Source organism: Periplaneta americana, chromosome 11 (genome assembly GCF_040183065.1).
Source record: "Periplaneta americana isolate PAMFEO1 chromosome 11, P.americana_PAMFEO1_priV1, whole genome shotgun sequence".
In the NCBI taxonomy this organism is placed as follows: Eukaryota; Metazoa; Arthropoda; class Insecta; order Blattodea; family Blattidae; genus Periplaneta; species Periplaneta americana.
In genome coordinates this window covers 117711600-117735994 of record NC_091127.1, presented here as the reverse complement: position 1 = coordinate 117735994, position 24395 = coordinate 117711600, and the positions used below count along the sequence as shown (strand labels likewise).

At 34.5% G+C, this 24395-nt stretch overlaps 1 protein-coding gene across 1 annotated transcript in view; it reads right to left on the bottom strand.

The window, feature by feature from the left end:
• LOC138709268 (nose resistant to fluoxetine protein 6-like) overlaps positions 1 to 23547 on the bottom strand; it is a 153986-nt gene extending 130439 nt beyond the window's left edge. Inside the window, exons 1-3 of the mRNA XM_069839927.1 lie at positions 23356 to 23547; positions 13098 to 13161; positions 3438 to 3485 (exon numbers count right to left, since the gene is read on the bottom strand). The gene's annotated coding sequence lies outside the window, so the exon portion shown is untranslated. The remainder of the gene's footprint in view (positions 1 to 3437; positions 3486 to 13097; positions 13162 to 23355) is intronic.
• Between the last annotated feature and the right edge of the window lie 848 nt (positions 23548 to 24395).

Sequence of the window (24395 nt, the reverse complement as noted above, 5' to 3'; positions counted from 1 at the left end):
TCCCCAAAGGTCTTTTTCCCTCTGGCCTCCCAACTAACACTCTATATGCATTTCTGGATTCGCCCATACGTGCTACAGTCCTGCCCATCTCAAACGTCTGGATTTTATGTTCCTAATTATGTCAGGTGAAGAATACAATGCGTGCAGCTCTGCGTTGTGTAACTTTCTCCATTCTCCTCTAACTTCATCCCTCTTAGCCCCAAATATTTTCCTAAGAACCTTATTCTCAAACACCTTTAATCTCTGTTCCTCTCTCAAAGTGAGAGTCCAAGTTTCACAACCATACAGAACAACCGGTAATATAACTGTTTTATAAATTCTAACTTTTAGATTTTTTGACAGAAGACTAGATGACAAAAAAAATTCTCAACCGAATAATAACACGCATTTCCCATATTTATTCTGCGTTTAATTTCCTCCCGAGTGTCATTTATATTTGTTACTGTTGCTCCAAGATATTTGAATTTTTGCACCTCTTCGAAAGATAAATCTCCAATTTTTATGGTTCCATTTCGTACAATATTCTGGTCACAAGACATAATCATATACTTAGTCTTTTCGGGATTTACTTCCTACCCTATCGTTTTACTTGCTTCAACTAGAATTTCCGCGTTTTCCCTAATCGTTTGTGGATTTTCTCCTAACATATTCACGTCATCCGCATAGACAAGAAGCTGATATAACCCGTTCAATTCCAAACCCTCTGTGTTATCCTGAACTTTCCTAATGGCATATTCTAGAGAAGTTAAAAAGTAAAGGTGATAGTGCATCTCCCTGCTTTAGCCCGCAGTGAATTGGAAAAGCATCAGATAGAAACTGGTCTATACGGACTCTGTTGTAAGTTTCACTAAGACTCATTTTAATTAATCGAACTAGTTTCTTGGGAATACCAAATTCAATAAGAATATTATATAAAACTTCTCTCTTAACCGAGTCAAACGCCTTTTTGAAATCTATGAATAACTGATGTACTGTACCCTTAGCCTATACTCCCATTTTTTCTCCAATATCTGTCGAATACAAAAAATCTGATCAATAGTCGATCTATTACGCCTAAAACCACAATGATGATCCCCAATGATTTCATCTACATACGGAGTTAATCTTCTCAAAAGGATATAAACATATTAAACTTATCGATTTATTTTTATTGGTGTTATAACATCTGAAATGGTGCTGGGGAGGACACTCAGCTAGAATGTACCAGATGTGTCTACGCCACAACTGTAGCTATGGGACCCGAGAATGGGTAAGAGGAAAAAGGGACTGCCGAGACACATATAGTCAGAAAGAGTTACGTTGACTGGTGCTAATGATCTACAGTAGCCACAGAAAGAGTGCTATGGAAATAAATCTCAAATGCAGAGTTTCAAGCCACTATACAATGTATAAAGAATAATAAGGACAAAGTTAGTGTAAATATGGGAAAAAGTGTGTTTCTGACATATATTCCTTAGTAAACAAGTGTATGACGTACTCATATCCATATTTATTTTATTTTTCATATGCGCAATTACATTTGCTGCAATCATTGTCAATAAAAGAGTAACATGGTTTTAAAATACATGATTTAAAAATTCCTCTTCTAAAATTACTAAAGTCCAGTTTTAGATTAATTTACTGGTAAATCCCTGCGGTTATTTGACAATTTAACAAACCTAGTGACAGCGAACATAGGAGATATTTTATATTTGCTACTCTTGTGTTTTGCAATAGAGCAGAAATTTCTATAATTAGTGTCATAGTTATGGAGATTTTTTATTATTAAATACTTTAAGTTCATTTTGTTTTATTAGAAAGAATGCTTTACAAAATATATAGAAGGAATAGTAAGAATTTTTATATTTCTAATATGAGCTTATCCTTATTATTAAATTTGCAAATTACTCTAATAATTATATTTCTCAGGTACAAAAACTCTATTCATGTCAACCGAATTACCCCATAAAAACATTCCATAACTTATCCTTATTATTGAATTTGCAAATTACTCTAATAATACGTTTCTCAGATACAAAAATTCTATTCATGTCAACAGAATTACCCCATAAAAACATTCTATAACTATAAAAATTCTTATTATTATTCCGTTGAGAAGCTTTTGTCATCCAGTTTACACTCCAAAAAGCTGAAAGAATTAATAAAACAGTTATATTACCAGTTGTTCTATATGGTTTTGAAACTTGGACTCTGACTTTGAGAGAGGAACAGAGGTTAAGGGTGTTTGAGAATAATGTGCTTACGAAATTATTTGGAGTTAAGAGGGATGAAGTTACAGGAGAATGAGGAAAGTTACATAACGCAGAACTGCACGCAGAACTTCACTTGACATAATTAGAAACATTAAATCCAGACGTTTGAGATGAGCAGGGCATGTGGCACGTATGGGCGAATCCAGAAATGCCTATAGTGTGTTAGTTGGAAGGGCGGAGTGAATAAGACCTTTGGGGAGGCCAAGACGAAGATGGGAGGATTATATTAAAATGTATTTCAGGGAGGTGGGATATTTTGGTAAGAACTGGATTAATCTTGCTCAGGATAGGGACCAATGGCGAGCTTATGTGAGGGCGGCAATGAATCGCCGGGTTCTCTAAAAGCCATAAGTAAGGAAGTATAAAAATTCTATTCTTGTCAACAGAATAAACCCATAAAAATATATTTCTTAACTTATGTACGAATAAATTTAAGAGTAGTAAATTGAAATCAAATCCTTTTCATCTAAAAAATTGTCTTAAAAGAGAATCGCAAAACATATTAAGTTGTTTTTGAGCACTCATTAGAATTCCACCAAAATTGAACTTAAATTTATTGTTCATAGAATGTATAGGCCTATGGAAATTTAAACACATTGTTTAGGTGACACTAACTACAAATTTATTATTAAAACATCAACTTTGAAACTGATGCACAGCATCTTCAACTTTAGTCACTAATTCCTCAGAACTATGAGTTGATACAATTATCGAAATATCGTCCACGTACATGAATACTTTCCCATCAGTGATAAATTGAGGCATGTCATTGATATACAGAAGAAATAATAATGGCCTTAGCACTGAGCCCTGAGTAACACCAATATTTGTATCAAAGCTCACAACACTTGGCTTGCCTTATGAGATTACTTGAGTCAGCCCTACCGTTGCGGTAGATTGTTCTTGTCCTTAAAGACCTTATACTCTTACTTTCCTTATTCAATATATTTTACTATTACGAGTAGTTAAAATAGATTAGAAATAAGAATACTGTTGATGATGTGATAAAATTGTACTGAAGAGTTGCAAAACGCGTTAAACTTATGTCAGCAAGAAAATGTCGCTTTTATGACACTATTTTAATTACCATATAAGCTTACCAGACTTGTGACAATTCGCATGGGAAGTTCACAAATGCAGTACTTTTTATTGTAAAACAGGAAGTAAATAGAAATTTTTACTTACTTCTTTCATGATGTTAACCTTCCAACCTTCCCGTCAATATAGGCCAACCTGAAACAAAATGAGCGAAACTCGTAATAATATGAAATGATTCGTATTAATAATAAAATGACTTTAGACACTGTAGATAACACCACCGAATCAAATAATCCACCATGAAGGACGGCAAAATTCATAATACAGGTAGGTACCGTAGTAAGGATCATGGGTGCGAAAAAGATCATGAACTGAGATGGGACATTCTAGCGACTAGGCGGGAAAAAATCGAAGCTTTATGCACTATAAATTAACGTCGTATACAGGGTATAGCGAGTGGAGGGCCATTGGAGATCGAATTGAGAAACCTAGTTATTACCATAGTCTAGTATATAGAATCACGAAGCTTGAGTTGTTGAGAGTACTAGGAACAATAGATTGTGCCGGTACTATTTCGCATTATCTGTGATGAGGCGATAGTAGCGAACCTAGTGGTTAGCAACTATCTATGGACGCATATTCCCTACGTATTGAGCTTCGTGACTGTATATACTAGACTCTGGTATTACTCAGGGGCAAATCATAATCACAAAATTAAAAGAAGGAAACAGAGAAACGATATAGGAAAGTTTTCGTTTTTAAATAGGATCATAATAGACGGGAAATGGTTATCTGCAGCGGCTTTTGAGAGTTCTTCTCTAACAATTAAAGACTAAGAAATAACTTACTGTAGCTAGGCTGTTATAGTAAGAATAGGCCCACTAGTAACTATAAATCATTTATTAACAAAATTTATATGTCTGAGTGTGTAAAGAATGTTTAGTTACTGGGTTAGAATTTCATTATGTTGTGTTAATTTCCCTGTGTTCTTTTCTGTGTTTCCTGAATTGTTGATTCGTTCGTGTTTATTGGAAGTGTTTAGTGCTGCAAAAGGTTTTCGAAATAAATAGGCGCTGTGTAAGTATTCCAAGTGTTTCGTAAGTGTTAAAATTGGTTAAGGTGTGTATATGCCTAAACGTTGCAAGTGTCCCGTAAGTGTACAGTATATTCTTCAGCTTAGTGCTAAGAAAGATTTATGTTATGTGTTTGAGTTTGTGTTGTCAGTTTTATTCATATTGTGATTTTACATTTGCGTTGATATTTTGTATTTGTGTTATTGTTGCGTAATTGTATGATTGTTTTGTAATTTGCTGTTTGATTTGTTTTGTATGGACGTGTAGTTTTGTATTTTGTTTTATATTTATGTTTTATGTTTTTTGTGTTGTTTGTATTTTTGTGTAATTGTGTTTGTTCCCTTTTGTACTGTACCAACATTACCACCGGCTATTTGCCCATTCGTAACGTAATAAATTCCTTCGTTCGAATCCATTCTCTCTTTTTTAGTCTATAAAAGTAAATACTTCAATATGAAACAAAACTGTAACTAATTAAGGAAAGAAAAAAATACTACGTCGTTTCCTGCAATACAGCTTTTAAAATTCACTGGTTGCTATGTGTATATTATTTTCTATTGTTGTTGTTTAGTCAACTGTCCAAAGACAGGTCTGAAACTCACAAGTGATACCAACAAGGCAACTAGGCCAGGAGCTAATGGGGTAGGGTAGCCAGTACCTTTCCCCTTCCATTGCATAGAACGCCGACTAACTACATATTATACTAATCAGACTTTAGCTGTATACAAACAATTATTGTTCTTCCTCTGACACATGTCAAGTGAGATATACTCCTTGATAATAGATATGCGGTATCACCACCACCACCACCACCACCACCACTACCATTTCCTTTAAATTCAGCTATAACGAACACATTGTGTTAAAACAACATTCATATCAGAATTCTTTGACAGTTATTTTCACAGCTTATTATTGGTCTAAATATGCAGAGAGAAGAAGGAAGTAAGAAATAGTAGTGAAATTGCAGATACAAATACAAAAAACACAAATGCAAAAAGAATGAGAGAAATAATAATAATAATAATAATAATAATAATAATAATAATAATAATAATAAATAACTTTATGTAGACTAGCAGGAAGATATTAAGATCACAATGGGTACAGAAGGTATAGGTCGCGCCAGCGATTTTGGCAGACGGATTTTCTTAGTGTGAAATGGAGAGCGAGTTCCTTACCGCTGCAAGATCGGCTGTTATCTCTGTCGCAGTGGAATGGGTAGGACATAAGAGTAAACATGCACGCCCGAGTATTTGTGCACTCTGGATAGACACCTCCAAAAACTAAACAAATATTACAGTAGTCTATATGTGTCTTTGGTATTCCCAAGAAACTTGTTCGATTAATTAAAATGTGTCTCATTGAAACTTACAGCAGAGTCCGTATAGGCCAGTTTCTATCTGATGCTTTTCCAATTCACTGCGGGCTAAAGCAAGGAGATGCACTATCACCTTTACTTTTTAACTTCATTCTAGAATATGCCATTAGGAAAGTCCAGGATAACAGAGAGGGTTTGGAATTGAACAGGTTACATCAGCTTCTTGTCTATGCGGATGACGTGAATATGTTAGGAAAAACTCCACAAACGATTAGGGAAAACACGGAAATTTACTTGAAGCAAATAAAGCGATAGGTATGGTAGTAAATCCCGGAAAGACAAAGTATATGATTATGTCTCGTGACCAGAATATTGTACGAAATGGAAATATAATCTGTTATATATATGGAAATATATATGTATATGTAAATATGTTAATCCTTAGTCAATAGATAAGACTGAGTTTTACGAAATATGAACATTAAGGGATGGAAAATGGGAGACAGTAATGATCAAAATAATTATACCGATTTATTTTTTTTAACCAGCAGACGTGCAGCCTTTAAATTTAAAACACAGATTCACTCATAAAATTGGGTTAGACAATTCATCTCATCTCTCAGAATTGTTTCTAAAATGTATAAGGAAAGTAAAAAAATTCAATTTCATGTAGGCTACTCCTTGAAATAACTTCAGTTTTTTTTTCTTCCGAGCAGAGAGGAGAGAGAAAGAAGTCGACGATTTTAAAAATTCACTAAACTATATTTAACTAGAAACGTAAAATTTAAAATGAAAGTTATTCTCTACAATATTGGTTAAATATTCTTAGATTTTATAAATACCATATCCTAAGATACTGATGAAAAGGCAGAAGGGAGTGAGAAATCTCATGTCATCCGATCTCGATGAAAGTCGATATCTGGGAATCTTTGCGATCACAGAATACGAATAAGGTATTATTTAGTCCGACTTTGTCCCTAAAGTGATGGAGTGGGACAAAAATGGGTGAAAAGTTAAATTAGATATCTTAGGGGTTTTCGAGACGAAAATTACGAATAATACAATTTGTGCGAATTCAATATGGCAGTTTCAGTACTATGAATTATGTTTTAAAAAATTAACCATCGGATATCGCACAGGTAACACATGTACAGTATTTAAGGGGGTATGTAACACCTTTTGATAGTAGGCCTATACATTTAGTAAAATCCAAAGTGTAATTTCTACATATTCTGAATGAATGTTGTGCTGGAATTTAGTATAGTCATCAGCCAATACCTCTAGATTAATAAACAACTTTTTAGAATCCATAAAATACAGTATTTATTGTGAATGATAATTATATTTTTCAATTGGTGCAATTTGTGCAGGAAAAATTGGTTTCTTCGATATTTTGTACGATTTCGAATATTTTAAAATGCTTTCTTCTCTGTTCTATTCACAATGTGAAGAAATTATTGCCCTTGTAATATCCATTACAATCCTATTTATTATACTCTTATATAAATCTAACTTCCGCAGCATGCAATTTTATCCAATTAACCAAATTATATTTTGATTATTAAGAAGAATCGTCATTTTATTAACTTGAATTGTCGCACCACCAGTAGACAATCCCTAGATTATTACTGGACAAATCTTGTATATTGATCTGGTAAGGGTAGGATTATATATATATATATATATATATATATATATATATATATATATATATGCGAAATGCAATGCTTTTTCCTTTTAATTAAGAATTAATTTAATTTAGAAAATGTAGGAGACGTATTGTAAAATCATTGCGAACGGAAGTCATTTACATTTATTAAAGGTATTCTTTGAGTAGGACTGTACCGTGGTGTGTTTCATAATAAGGATAATTGATATGAGCTGCTGTTATGAAAATATGAACGACTCAGAATGTTATCGCATCTCATTCTCGCAGCTTACACAAACAATATTGGCTCGCCAACTGGAAATGTCATCGAGGTCATCTGCCAAAATCGGTGCCTCCGACTATACTAGCTCGCGCAAGGAACGATTACCGAAAAGCAATGGTGGCGTTACTGTCTGTTTTGACGTGTGTATATAGGCACGCCGAGGAGACGAGATGAGGGCCGAAGCAAGTACTGTCTCTTCCAAGAAGATGAACAAATGAGGACATCGCTGTGGAAATAAAGAACGTACGGCAGCAAGAGAAAAATTCGAAGCTAATTAAACGCGCACCATATGTTTACGAATGAACTAATAATGTCGTGCGATACAAGACACGTATTCACATGCAGTGGAACAAACTAAAGTCGTAATGTAACTATCACAACGCAAGACTGATTCTACCGATGTCATTCCTCTTCCGACTGTACTCTTGAATATCATTCAAGCTATCTCGTGATCTTTCCTGTCGCCCGCTCTTCCTTATCGCATTGTTTCGTTCGCATTTCTTCCGTCGGTATTCTCTGCTTGCGAGACCTATAATACAGTATATTGTTTACCTAATAATATATGTTTGTCTTAATCACTAATATATTAGGTAAACAATATACTGTATTAGTACCTTCTGTACCCATTGTGATATTATCTTCCTACTAGTATGTATTATTTCTCATTCTTTTTGCATTTGTGTTTTTTGTATTTATATCTGCAATTTTACTACTATTTCTTACTTCCTTCTTCTCTCTGCATTTGTTTCTCATTTCTATTCTGGTCGTCTGGTAGAGAAGACCTGATGGCCTTAACTCCGCCAGATTAAATAAATGAAAATAAATAAATAATATACGGTGAAAAACTTACTCTCTCTATACGCTCGATTCACTTTTAACAATTTACTTCACATTACTGACAACGAAACTTGAATAATTTGATGGTATTCGGGTAAAGGGGGTTAAGTCATTTTTGTGCAAATGGAACAAACCCCAGATGAATACACAAGTTAAATTCTACAAGTGAGTGTGCAAAAAACAAAATAATAGTAGCATATGATGTGTTTTATTTCTGTAGAAAATTGTTCGCAGTAAGGGTTCGAAGTTTAATTTTCATTTACCTCAAAACTCATTTTTATGATTTATCCGTTTTTACCCAAACACCAATGAATTATTATGTTACTTGTAATCTGGAATTGTCCGACTTGCGACAGAATTCTATTGCAACAAGAAATTGAATATTCAGGCAAGAGATGGCGCCATTGGATGCCTAAGTAACTCGCGCTGGAACGACCCTAGTGGCAATTCTTGGAAATAAATAGAACTTAGTGGATCGATGGCGGAAGAATTCGAATATGAATCGGGAAAAGAATACAGTACAGTATTTCATTGTTTGTGATTTTCTCTTGTTTGTCTCATTAATTTTAATCAGATTTTTGTCTTATTAATTTTAATCAGATTTTGAACTCCTTCTGTACAAATTATATTATTTTAAGCAGAGTGTTAAATAAGTTAGACTAGAAAATTCCGGTTAGGCCTGGTTTTACATTGAAATCCACAGTAACACTTAAAGCAGACAAGGTCATAGCTGAGGTTTTATTCAGGGTTCTACCGTTTCCTCATAATACACATCAACGTAATTTCGTCCAATCTTCATTCCTCAAACATTACATAGCATGCTCCCAATTCCGGCAGATGACGCACGGAGTATTCGAAATCTGAATACTTATGGAACTTAGTGTAGTCAACCGGTGTGAATGGGGTAAGCCACGGTCGACTCTACTACAGTCGACCATGGGTAAGCGCTCTAGGACACATACATACATACATACATACATACATACATACATACATACATACATACTATTCTCCAAACAGGAAATTAACCGTGAAAGGAATGTTCTTACTATTGCGTCATCTATTGGAGCGAAGTAGATAGATAATATTACTGTCATAACGTCAGTTTAAAAACCATGCGCTCTCCTGCATATGTTATTTCCTGTATGGAGGGATTAGAAGACCAGGAGATTAACAGTGATCTAATTTTGTAACTGGGGTAGTATCAATATGTGTGCATCAGTGTTATCGTTTGTGCTCTGAGAGCCAATATAGATACGAGTGCCCACGTGTGTGACCTTATGACATTTTATGACATCAACATTCATTCACAGCATTACTCCGCTGCGTCTCATTCCCCTGACACTTTCTCGTGGTTGGAGTACAGTACATACATAAAATCCTGAGCATTTCATTCTTTTAGATAATGTTAAACAACTGTCTATCTGCAATTCCATATTTAACTTCTTAGGATGATGACGGTCTAACGTTCATACATTTTCATGGATGTTGCTAAAACAATCTTTACATTTACTACTGAGCAACAAATTCATTTTAATGTGTCCATATTATAATACGTAATCAACATGTATTTCCACCAGTCATAATTATGTTTCCGTATGATGTATTCTTATACTTGTGTCATTAATTGTTAAGTATTCTGAAGATGGCAGATTACGCCGAAAACGTTAAAGAAGGGAAAATAACCAAAGGAGCAGCGGCGGATTTTCAGGGGAGGCGAGGGAGGCCGAGCCTCCCCTAATATTTTACCAGAACACAATATGGCAGTAATAATTTCAACTGAATTAAGATCACAGACAAGTTACAGCAAATGACGAATATTTTTCCTTTCATATTAATTTTACTATTCACTACAACTAACATGTAAGTTACGTAAAGTCGACCACATCCAGTTGGCGATGCCCGCTCGCTATACTGTAGATAGTACAAATAATTCGTACTGAAAAATAACAGATAGCGCTGTAACCTGTATAGTCGACATCTAGCAGTCTGCAGTGTCTATGCGAGAGCGGGAGAGAGGAGTCGGCTACATGACGCTACTCTCCGGTAACCATAACAACAGCAGTTCAACCAATAAGATAGCTGGTTAGCGGAGTGTTTAAACTTGACTAGAACGCGCGAAGGGAGTCGATTTGGAGACGTCCTACCCACCGCTGACAACTGTACTGCTTATAGTTACAGCCGGTTTCGACTGTATTGGGAAGCTCTCTCTCTTTCTCTCTTCTGGTTTTAGAAAATTGAGTGACGTGTTGTTAGTTTTCTCTTGTTTGCGGGTGTTTTTGTCATTTTATTCTTTTGTGTTACGAGATGTATTTACTTATACAGTATTTTAAATATATCGAGAGTTTAGAAGTAAATGCAGATTTGTCTTTAGCTTCTTCTAGTAGCAGTTGTTCAGTATGTTGTGTCGTATTTGATCGGTTTGCGAAGAAAGAGGAATGTCCAGTTAATTTGCTGTAAAATTAGACTATGTAATAGTAATGAGCAAGCCCCGGATTCTTAGGTTCGAATCAATTTTGTTGCTATCTCGTTACTCTCGAAATACTGTTTTTCTTGTTCGTTTTATGTAGTAAAGAGTAACATTCTTAAATGTAATATGACCTAAAAAGATCTAATTCGTAGGTTAGGACTTAAAGTGTCCCAAAGAGTGGCAATCTTTATCAAACCGTTGTAATATATTAACAGTATGTTGTTTATTTTTATTTTTTTTCCCGTAAAATCATATAAATTCCTAAACATAAGATTTAAAATCCTAAAACATAAATTGGAAAACCTGATTTTAATTTCTTAAAATCTATAAATTCTGCGCTTGGTAATGAGGTATGTCACAGACCTTATATTTTTATATTCTCATCATTCACGTCTTGGCCTCCTCAACTTTCAAACCCACCGTCCGCTACTGCAAAGGAGAAAGATTCGATTCGATCCGGTGCGATGGGTTGAATCTCGGCATTGCTCAGTGGTTAGAGCGCCCAGTGCGTAGAACTGGGAGACCTGGGTTCGATCCTCGGCGCTGGAGTGAATTTTTCTCCGTTAACAACAAATGGTAACTATCACAAGGACCAATATTAATCTCTACATAAACTGGTGGGCAGTTCAGTGAATCTCTGAACAATGAACACTCTCAGCACACTATACCTTATTTCAGCTTCAGGATGTTCAGATGCAGTGACTTTTATAGTAATTTGCTTGATAAACCTGACTTATTGAACACAATAGGGTCTTGAAACAAATATAACTGTGTAATAGTCATAAGTAAATCCTAGGCCATCTTTTGCCACAATTTGTTCCTGATTTCATAATATTATTTACATAATGCTGTTTTATTGTACATTTTTATTATAATACGGTAATTTCTTATTGTTTTATTGTAAAATTATTTGTAATTCCATAACACTGATTACGTGTTCTAAACTTCTGTAACAAGATTTTTTAAGAGCGATAACGACAGTACTGCCGCTTATGGTCACCGAGATGCGATGATCGTTGCTGACAACTGATGAGCAACTTACTTGCAAGCTGTTGCTAATTTTAAATATGGCAATACATATCAAAACCTTCTATAAAAACGTAAAACTACTTCAAATTCCCTACACTACAGGAAAAAAAAGCTACACCAACCGAGATACTGTATGTCAGCGGTGGCGAAAATGCAATCATGCGCCGAGCCACTGTGTAACCTGCAACGTGCATAGCACCTATGGAGGGAGGCGGGCACCCGAAGGGGAAGTGAAGCAACTGTCTGACTTATTAACGGATTTTTCATTTTCCTTACGTCAAGCACTTAAATATAATTTTATACAGTACAAGGCTACAAACTAATGTTTAGTACGTGTAACGAAGAAAAAATGAACAATAAATGAACAATATCACAACCTAAAATTAACTGTCTTCAGAATGTCTCTGCGACAGAGTTTCAAAATCAGGAATTATGTCACTTACTACCAGTCGTAGTTGATTACGAAGGTATTTGTCTGTCAGTCGTGATCTAAATTTGGTTTTTACTATTTTAATTGTTGATAATAATTTTTCACAAACGTAAGTTGTAGCGAACATGGCTTCAGCAGAGCAAGCAAAAGAACGAAGCTTCGGATATTTATTTTTTTGGCAAAGATTTGAAAGTTCAACATTTGTCAAGTCCTTACATCTAGCTTTCATTTGACATAACATAGTAAATCAGTGCGTTCAAATTGAAGAGCTAACCGCATTATTCGTACATCTGCTGAAAAAGGATCGACGTACAGAGATGATGATGATGATGATGATGATGATGATAACAGCAACAATAACACTTAACCTTTTAATGTTTCATGAGTGACATGTAGTACAATGCCGTTTTATGTTATACAACCGTTTTCCTCGTAATACTTGTGAACAAATCATACATTTAATATTCTCATCATATTGACAGCAAAAAAATGCGTCCTCCCATCCTACTTGGAACTTTCGTACATGGTTTCGAGAGAGACATATGCCACTCGCAGGTCAGAGACAAATACAAATGGAACGGAATTTGACTCCAGTGAGTGAGAGGGTGGGGGTTCTCCGCCAACCTCCAAGCAAGCGAAATGCACAGCTATCACTGCGAGCCACAATGTCTCGCGAGTCACGTTCTCGCCACGGCTGCTGTTATGTGGATACTCACTCTCGTTTCCATTCCTCCCTTGAAGGCATAGTCCGTCATGTTGGGCCATTTTGTACGTGTGTTTCTGGAAGAAAGAACAGAATTTATTTTAAGTGTGCAGTCACACAATTTGTACAGTAATAAAACCTACATGTGCAGTAACAAAAAAACAACAATACCGTACATGAAAGCAGTAGTCTAATAGTCATGATAATTTATGTTGTATAAGTTACTTGATACAGTTACACAGTAAAAGTAATATAAACAATTACGCCAGAATTATTAGGGTTACCATGAGAAGAAATTCTATAGGAGGACATGGAATCTAAAATAAGAGGATATTGCTCGAAAAAGGAGGACTTTTAAAAAATTGGTATGAACAAAATTAAAGATAAAAACAATGGCTCACCTTAGTCAATTTTCTCACTAGTTGCTGGATCAGTATTACATCTGTACCCTACTTATCGGTGGAGCCCACTTTGTGCACAAGAGCCTGAAGGGACCAACTTATATCTTGTAACAAATAACTATGGAACTGTTCACAGGACATGTCCTTGAAATTATATTTCACCACAGTCTACTATATACAGTCGCGAAGCTTGAGGTGATTTTTTGCAAACCTCGTGATAAAGCGCCCCAAGCGGTTAGCAACTAGAAACAATAGACTGTCCACGGTCGACTTTGGACTGTGTCGTATTTCCATCGAGTGCTAGCTCCTTGCGTATTTCACATTGATGCTTGTGAAATGTTCGTTATTGGTTGTAATGAAAATGTTAATGGCTAAAATACAATAATTGGAATAATAATATTTTACTAGAGACGTAGAAAAATTAAGTTTGTTTTAATAAAATTTATTGATCACGTTTTATTTTTAATTCTGGTGGGATTATTATTGCTTAGGCCTACTTTTTTTTCAAAGAATATGTTTTTAATTATAGCTGTTAATTTTGTTGTTATTTTTATTTGTTACTTTACTAGAGACTTAGAAAATGTCTGTTACAATAAAATTTATTGATAACGTTTTATTTCCAATTCTGGTGTGATTATTATTGCTTAACCTCATCCCACTTTGTTAACTACGTAAGCCTACACTACAAGTACCGGTACACGTAAGTTACTCCATTAATTCATATTTCCAATATTATGGTTGTAAAGGGAAATGCAAATTAATATTTATTGGTTTCATAGTTAATTATCCTATAATCTTGAATGAGTGAAGCGATTATAGTAAATTTCAGTTCGTTTTGCACAAATAGAAATAATATTAACCTATTTCTTGCAGGTATCTTCGAGTTTATGGTGGAATTTGATATACTTCATTAAAATAATAAATTAACTTTATGCATTTAATATTTCAATAATGGAAGGAAGGTGTTAATTTTTCCAAAAGAACACAACGAAAGTGTAACATATTTTGTCGTCTACTAGGAGAGAGATCTGCGATGATGAGGCGATAGTAGCGATCCTAGTGGTGGGCAACTACCCATGTTTGCATTTTTACTACATATTGAGCTTCGCGACTGTATATAGGAGACTGTGATTTCACCATGATGATACTTTTGACTCTCTGTTAGCATGCGATTTCGTTCTTTTGTCCATTCAGCAGATATTAGGGAAAATATTCTCTCAGCACTTCCATTGTGACTCGAGATAAATAAATAGAATTGACATATTTTTAAGAGTTCTGAGAAAGTTTCAGTGCTCGCAGAACTATTGGAATTGAAGAATTTGCACCATTGTTCATCTAAACTTAAATTTTTGTCCAAATTAACTTGATTGGCATATCTTTGTTCATTACAGAATAAAATTGATAGAATAGCTTAGAATCATGAATAGTGACATTTTTAAAGTGTAAGAATTCAACGCATGTCAATAGGTCATCATATTTTATGTTTTTTTTATATGTGCTCCAGTTTAAACATTGAAAGCAGTTAATTCTTTCATAGGTTTTCACCACTTGTTTAGATATTCCATGCATAATATCGCACATTATTCAATATTCATATTAATTCTAGTTGAAATACGAAATGCCGGACATTTCAAATTTTTTTTTAATGCTTGCCGGATAGGATAAAATGATTAAAAATAGAGGACATGTCCTCCTTTTGCCGGACGGATGGTAACACTAAGAATTATGTAGAAGTAATGTGAAAAATTATCTTACAATCTTAGAACTTCTAATTGTTTGTTGTTATGGCGTCATCCTCCTACGAGCTGTCTTCTTGACTTTCTCGGCATGGCTGAATTAATCAGAATGACCAAACTTTAAAAATTATATTTTTAATAGATATTAATTCACCTGACCATTGTTAACGCACTCGCTAGGTATGCTTTAACTAAATTACACCCCGAACTTCTAACATGTAACCCACTAACATATAACAAGGAAATTAGAAACGTGTTAATATCTTCAATTTGATTAAATAAATTTATAGCCTATGTGTATGAATTAATCAACCTATATTATATTTGTATTCTATAATTTTGAAATATATATTAGTCCTACTTTTCACGTGCGATATTATTCTTCTCTAGTGTTAATATTATATTATATAATTCCATTGCCGCTGTAATTATATTTTAGTTCCTATTTTATTTTACTTATTTATTTGTATTATTATTATTATTTTTATTTTAATATTATATCTGAACTGCGACCGAGCACGAGCGCTGCTCATTCGGTCTCAAATTTTGTTAATACTACTGTATTTTCTTTTTATATTGCTTGTATTATTTTATTTCTATTTCTCTTGTTTGTTTTGTAATTATATTCTTTATTCTGTATATTTAAATTTAAATAAATAAAATAAATAAATTCGATTTTAAATAAGTTGTACGTAGTTCAAATCTAGAACTTAGTGTTGTCATTATTATTATTATTATTATTATTATTATTATTATTATTATTATTATTATTATTTATTATTTATTGTCATTAGGCTTGTAATGATGCGGACAGATTACACAAGTTAACTGCAGCATGGTACATAGGCCGGGGAAGTGAGCTAGTACGAGGGCATTGACTTGGTTCTGTGAACGATTACGCGAATAACAAGGTGCACATAAACAAAAGTAAATATACGCTACATAGCATTACAAAGATATATTTTTACATACCTTTCGTTATGTGCAGAAGAATTATCATAGAATTATTCGTGAGTTTGAGTTTCCTTTCTTTTCTTGTGCTACAATGTCTCTGTAAATAATATCGTTTGTCACCTAGTATGTTTGTTTTTTTTTCTTGTAGTTTATTTTACGACTCTTTATCAACAGCTTTGGTTATTTAGCGTCTGAACGAGATGAAGGTGATAATGCCGGTGAAATGAGTCCGGGGTCCAACACCGAAAGTTACCCAGCATTTGCTCATATTGGGTTGAGGGAAAATCCCGGAAAAAAACCTCAACCAGAGAACTTGCCCCGAACGGGAATCGAACCCGGGCCACCTGGTTTCGCGGCTAGACGTGCTAATCGTTACTCCACAGGCGTGGGCTCATATGTTTGTATTACATAATTTACATGTAATGTTCCCGTCATTCACTTCAAAACACTCACCAAATTCCGCTGCAAAAAATATGCGCCTGAGAACCTTTAATCTTCGGCATTATTATTCAGCAGGTACACTGTTCACGCATGCTGCAGTAGCGACTGGCGAACGGAGTATTCAGCAGGTACACTGTTTATGCGTGCTAGACTAGGCTACTGACTGGTGAACGGATAGTCAACTTGAAACCACCGTAACGCACCCTATCGGTTTCCAATTTTACAACAATCATCATCATCTTTATTATTATTATTATTATTATTATTATTATTATTATTATTATTATTATTATTATTAAAATAATATTCATTATAATTTCAAACAACTCATAGGCAGCATATTAATGTGAGAATCGTTTCGACTATCTGTTGCATTGTTACCTCTAGACTATTCCTCATTGAATAAGAAAGCGATTATGAAATAAAGGAAAAGGCTCTGCCTTGTTAAAACTTATACAGGGACATCACTTTATTTTTACCAACATTTTTAACATTAACCTGGCTATACTCGGAAACACTGTTGCCCCCTTCCATTACAGAAGTTTGATGTTACTAGTGCAATATGCAAACAAATCATTTTACTAGTATAGAAGGAGAGAAAAGTAGTGTATCCATTTATGTTGTAGGGAAATACGATATTACGATTTTCAGTTTGATCATCACTTTTACGGAATTTATCAAAATACAGTAGAGTAGTAACATTTTTTTTTTCAAAAACTCAACTTTTCAGGCGGCTATGTTCGTTATGTAATATCTACTTTATTTAGCATATTAATTATTGGTGTTAACATACAATATAGAGAGTGCATTTAAATTGAGGGGGTCATAAGTAAAGGACTATAAGTGCACTTAAGTTACTTTTGAGAAAATGGGGTTTAAATATTTAAGCTTTCGTAAAATCGGTGAAATTTTTATTTAAATTCTAATGTGTGATGCGATTAAAATTCCCTTTACCACTAAAATTTTAGATACTTTAGCTTACACTGGATGCACTTAACTCATGTTATTACAAATGTCACTAGCATTCCTTTGCTTCTAGCTACCTCAATTAAAAAAAAAAGCTAATCTGAATTTTTAAACAAGTTGCTTAAAAATGGTTGCCGTTCATTACAATGCAGGCTTCAATTCAGTACGCATATTATTAAAAACATTTTGAAGCATATTCTCTGAAATTGAATTTATCGTTTCTTGAATATAATTTTTTAGTACGATATTATCAATATAGGTTCTTTCTTCTATAGAAAACGCAATCATATTTATGAAAAACACTATACTATGCAGTGTTTACTTCAATGCTTGAAGATTTCGAATGCAACAGCGGCCGTAAGTTTGTGTGTCCGACGGGAGCAAGGACATTAGTGAAGGGGTGGGAGTGAAGTACATTCAGAAATGCAGGTACAATAAAAATGCAAGTAAAAATAAAATGATGTCCCTGTATGTGAGAAGTATAAAGATAGTAATTAAAAGTAATATCACAGTGTAGTATATACAGTCACAAAGCTTGAGTTTATGAGGGTACTAGGAACAATAGATTGTGCCGTTACTATTTCGCATTGTCTGTAATGAGGCGATAGTAGCGATCCTTGTGGTTAGCAACTATCTATGGATGTAAATTTACTACGTATTGAGCTTCGTGACTGTATATACTAGACTGTGATAATATTAATATTTTATACAAATTGCCAAACACACTTTCATTTATAGGTGAAGATACGGGAGACTTAGGGGACAACCCCCCCCCCCAAGTCAGAGTGATATAAGCTACTGTCTCTCTCTAGGAATAAAGCGTAACACTCCAAATTAATTACGTAAACGTTATGTTTCTATGCATAAGCATTCATTATGCGATTTATCTTTTTATAGTAAGCCTATGGGTAAGAAAGAATTGAGACAAGCCTAGAACATTTGTATAGAGATTCTAGAGAGATTTCTTTCAGTGACAGTAGGTTCGCAAGATATTCGCTTTTTTTTAAACGTCTAGATCATAATGGAATTCATCCATTCATAGTTTTCTGCCGAGGGTAAGTCTTTCATTGCAAACCCAGCATTCTCCAATATTTCCTGCTAATACTTCGGATAATAGTGCAAGGACATTCATTCCTAACTATACTCACAATAAAAATCACGAACAGCATAAACGTTTCATGCAATTATAGAGATTCGATGAATTCGCAGTCACATTTTTAGTCAAACTTGATAACGTTTAAATATGTGATGGTCACAGCCATATTGGAAGAGTAAAAGTGAATGATTACCGGTCATGGTTTTTACGTTCGAATTAAGCCAACTTAAACAATTTGTTCAAGTCGACTTCACAGGGAGCTTTACCTGAAACCTAGATTTGCATGAAGCTAACTTTATTTTGCATATATACATATTTCGAAGGTTTTTCTTCTTTTAAATACATATGTATTTTTATTTTTCATATTAAAATGCATATATTAACATCTTTTCTTGTTTTTCTTGATTTATTATCTAATTTCAAAATTTCTCTTCGTTGAAAATAAGAATAATTTCCAAGAAATACAAAAATTATGTGAGAAATAAAACCATTAATTAGTTAATTACCCATTGAGTTAGTGAAATTCTTGCTTCATGCAACGAAATATATGAGAAAGGCGAATGGCCTTAAGATTTTACGAAGACAGTGTTACCAGTCTAGTATATACAGTCACGAAGCTCAATACATTGGAAATATGCATCCAGAGATAGTTGCTAACCACTAGGATCGCTACTATCGCCTCATCACAGACAATGCGAAATAGTACCGGCACAGTCTATTGTTCCTAGCAACCTCAACAACTCATGCTTCGTGGCTGTATATAGGCTACTAGACTGTGGTGTTACTTCCAATATCGAAGAAAAACAATGCCAAGAAATGTAAGGAGTTCAGGACTATCGACCTGATACCACACTCGGCGAAGTTTCTCCTGCGAATACTGAATCGACGTTTATATTCTAAGATGAAAGGACAGTTGGAAGAAGAGTAATTTGGCTTCAGAAAAAGAAAGGTATAAGGGATGCAATTGGATACTACGAACAATAGACGAAAGATACCTAGAGAAGAATAAAGAAGTGTATATAGTATTTGTGGACATAGAAAAGGCGTTTGACAGAGTGGATTGGAACAAACTGATGGACATCCCGAAAAAAAAAGTGTGGATTGGAAAGACAGGAGGCTGTTCAGTAACTTATATATGAAACAACGAATCAAAGTTAGGACAGAAGAAGAAATGTCTGAAGGAAGTGAAATAGGGAGAGTACGACAAGGATGCCCTTTATGATCTATCCTGTTCAAAACCTACTTGGAGGATTTGCTGAAGAAGAACTGTTTTCAGAACATGGGAGGGGTAAAAGTAGGAGGAAGAAGAATAAAGTGCATAAGATTTGCTGATGATATGGTGTTGTTAGCAGAAGAGGAGACGATACTAAGGGATTGCTACTGGAGCTAAATAACAACTGTGAGCAGTATGGGATAAGGATAAATGCAAACAAGACGAAGATCATGGTTGTCGCAAGAAAAATAAAGAAGGTAAACTTGCGAATTCTAAATGAGGCAATAGAGCCAGTGAACAGCTTCAAATACTTGGGGTGTACTATGAACCAATAACATAAGCTGTAGCCAGAAGTCAAAAGGAGGCTAGCAATGGCAAACGAAGTTTTTATTAATAAAAGACGTAGCATCTTCTGCGGACCTCTAGAAAATGAACTAAGGAAGAGACTAGTGAAGTGCTTTGTGTGGAGTGTGGCATTGTATGAGGCAGAAACGTGGAAATTACGACGAAGTGAAGAGAAGCGAATAGAAGCATTTGAAATGTGGATATGGAGAATAATGGGACATGTGAAGTGGACAGACAGAATAAGAAATTAAGTTGTTTTGGAAAGAGTGGGTGAAGAGAGAATGATGTTGAAACTGATCGGAAAGAGAAAAAGGAATTGATTGGGTCACTGGCTGAGAAGAAACTGCATACTGAAGGATGCACTGGAAGGAATGGTGAACGGGAGAAGAGTTCGAGGCAGAAGAAGACATCAGATGACAGACGATATTAAGATAATGTGGATCATATGCGGAGATTAAGAGGAAGACAGAAAATAGGAAAGATTGGAGAATGCTGGGTTTGCAGTGAAAGACGTACCCGTAGGCAGAACACTTATGTATGTAGTTAATTACTGTTGAGAACATTAAATTGCTACGAAGACAATGGATACTAATTGTGTCTAGAAGCTGGGTCGGTTTTCTCTTTAAAAAAGGCTAGCTCTGTGTAAGTTACATACTACCCATGTAAGTGTAATGTTTCAGGAGCCAGGTCGAAAATACGCGTCGTCCATGTTATTAAGACTTTTATTTTGATTTCGTCGAAACAAAAGTGAATGTATTTAGACACCTACGACAACACAGTCACGTATTGTTGAGATCACAAAACTGTTGAAAAGACAAAAGACTCACTGGCAGCAGTTCTGGATCACGAGGTAAAGAATTGTCTGCAAAATTTAAGCGTGTGTTAGAGAATAATCCTGGCTATGAAGAAATGTTTCAAATTGTTGAAAATCCTTAGTGAAAAATGTGAAACAGTCTTTGAAATTCGAAACATTTCTGCTTGCAAATATGCACCAGCCACATCATGTCATGTCAAGAGATCATTCTCGGCATTTAAGGGAACTGGATAGTGATCCTTGTGTGATTAAAGCATTTCAGTACAAAAGTTTAGTTCAACATTTCTAGGCTTTTAGTGTTCAGAGTGGAATAAATATTGTCATATTACACAATCATTCTGAATTCAGTGGTATAAAAGAAAACTAATTAGTTTCGTATCCGAGTGCAATGAAAGGCCCTAACTGATAACCTGTTTTCTCTCTTTGCTAAATGTATCTCTATCTTTAAGTTCACATTACTTGTTACAATTTTAACTCATATCCCTTGTACTTTTTTAAGTTTTCAAGTAATGTTTATTGTAGACCTAAATTCTAAACCAATAGTTAAATATTTCACATTTATTGAAATAGAAAAAATATTATACTTTAACAGTTTCCACCATTTCTTTCAATGTATATATTTTCCTCATGTTATGTGTGTGATATTCATAACCCATAGGTATACATTGTAGATCATACGAGTATGCTACACAAAACACTATAAAAATTTCATGAAAACTGATTCAGTAGTTTCAGAGAAAAATGCACTTTATTGTACCGTAGAAGAGGGTAAAGTCAATCAGTGGGGGTATAATCGATCATTTGCGATTTTTATTGGAAATTATATTTTCTCTCACTTACTTGTTAAAATTTTGTTATGCTGACTTCATTGCCTGACGTTGCAAATGTAAGCGACAGTGACAACAAAAAGCCTGCGCATGCCAACAATGGGAACACAGTGTAATTACCTTTGAAGTGAAAATTGTTATTCTCAACTTTTTCTTTTAAACGAAAACAAAGTCTTACAAACTCTTAATTATCGTCAGCAGTGAAAGGAGACAGGAAGTATACGCAAGTACTTTTCGTTGAGTTTGTATCCTGAAATAATAGTTTTACAGTTCGTAAATGTTAGTATTGAAACTTATTATTTTAAGAAAACTTGTACCTTTATAGGGTTAAGTCGATCATGCCTCGACCTACTCGAAGCAGATAGGACCAGCAGGAAGAATAAATTGTTCATCGGAATATCTCCAACTAACACTTATAAACAGAAAGTGTCATAGTATAGCTTATATTGATGGGATAGTGGGGAAAAGAGGAAGACGAAATTATAGTGAATTTCTTGCGTAAGAGAAGCACTGCCAAAGGAACGTGTTTTGTATACCCCTCTGTACCTGACGATGGGAACAACGTAGTTTCTAAAGTGACATTAGAAGGAGAAGATTTCAAATGACATCTGACATAAACCTAAGCAATGTTGAATAGCATTTTAGATTATAATTTAAGTGTGGTATTTCAATGTAAATACTGAATTCTTAAATCTCTGTTTCTTGGTATGTGAAGTATTAAAATGTGTTTTTATGTTTCATAAGTTGGCAATCATAGTCACGTTTGTACAGTGGAGACCTATAGGCCTAATTGTATCGAATTGTATGAACCCAGTAACAAAAGATACACTATATAATCCTATAGGCATATATTGTAGATTATTATTGCTTTTTATACCCCTTATAACAATTAAATATATGTAATACATTTAATTTGGGTTTTACAAACATAAACAGTGATCGACTTTACTCCGCAATATTTTAAAATCGATCTTTAACTAAAAATTCAATGGTGATCGACTTTACCCTACTTAAGCAGGCAACTTCGATTACAAGTAAAAAAAATCAGACTTTGATAGATTATAATTCACTTCTTGTAACGTGTCATCATAAGTGAAGGATATGACGATACAAAATGCTATTTTCTGAGGAACTTCGCTCCATTACATAAGCTCATTATCATTTTAAAAAATTGCAAAATTTTGATCGACTTTAGCCTCTTCTACGGTACTAAATCTTAACTTACGGAAAACTGAATTTAAAGAAAAGAGGGGTTGTATGAATTACATGCACCAATACCCCCAATTTTTACTTTAATTTATTTTCGTTTATGTCATATTATTAAACCAAATAAACCTCTGAAGGCTAATTTTTACTGCATACATTTTCATTTCTAGCGCATATTTCAACAGTTCTGTCTGCTACATAGTTACATTCATATTTTCAGGATTTTTAGTGCATAAAGTTACGTAATCTAATGATTGTCATTATTAACATACCTTAAAATTGAAAAATATTGTACCATAAACGTCTCGACAGGTAGAAATTTCTTCTTGCGTAGGTACATACACAAGAACCCTGACAGCACCTAATTTTACAATGAGATTTAAACACACATTACTTGCCATCCTATTTATACAGCGGGAACCAGCTCAGAAACTTCCTATGCCCCCACTTCTCAGGATGCCTTCTCCCCTACATCGATACACTCGCAAACTGTTTTTCCTCCTACATTCTGTCACGTCCTTCATACATAAGTGGCCTATATACGAATTACTGTAGTCTATTTGGCCGTCTGTTTCCCGCCAAACGATAGACATTTCGCCTCGAGAAGATGATGTTATTGTTTGTGAGAAACTGAAAGCTGTGGCGCAGGCATTCTTATGTCACACCAATGAATGAGTAAATGGAGGTAATAGGAGTAGAAACACTTAGAAGTTACACGGAAGTAGGATGTCCAAACATCCCCATTAATCAGGATTGTCCCGTTTTGAGCCTTGAAAAATCTGTGTCGACATTTTTTCAATAAAGAGACTTTCGTCCCGATTTTTGGCGTAAGTTTGCAAGTTACAAACTTTTTACAAGTATGCCGACAAATTTTACATATAATACTTGCAAATTATTAAACAGAGGATAAGTATGGGAAATGCCTGTTATTATTCAGTTGAGAAGCTTTTGTCGTCTAGTCTGCTGTCAAAAAATCTGAAAGTTAGAATTTATAAAATAGTTATATTACCGGTTGTTCTGTATGATTGTGAAATTTGGACTCTCACCTTGAGCGAGGAACAGAGATTAAGGGTGTTTGAGAATAAGATTCTTACGAAAATATTTGGGTCTAAGAGGGATGAATTTACAGGATGGAGAAAGTTAGACAACGCAGAACTGCACGCATTGTATTCTTCACCTGACATAATTAATAATAATAATAATAATAATAATAATAATAATAATAATAATAATAATAATCCGTGGCGCTGCAGTCCACGAAGGGCCAAGACCGACCGTCCGGCTGCTGGCTTCACGCCCACATGTCGAAGCA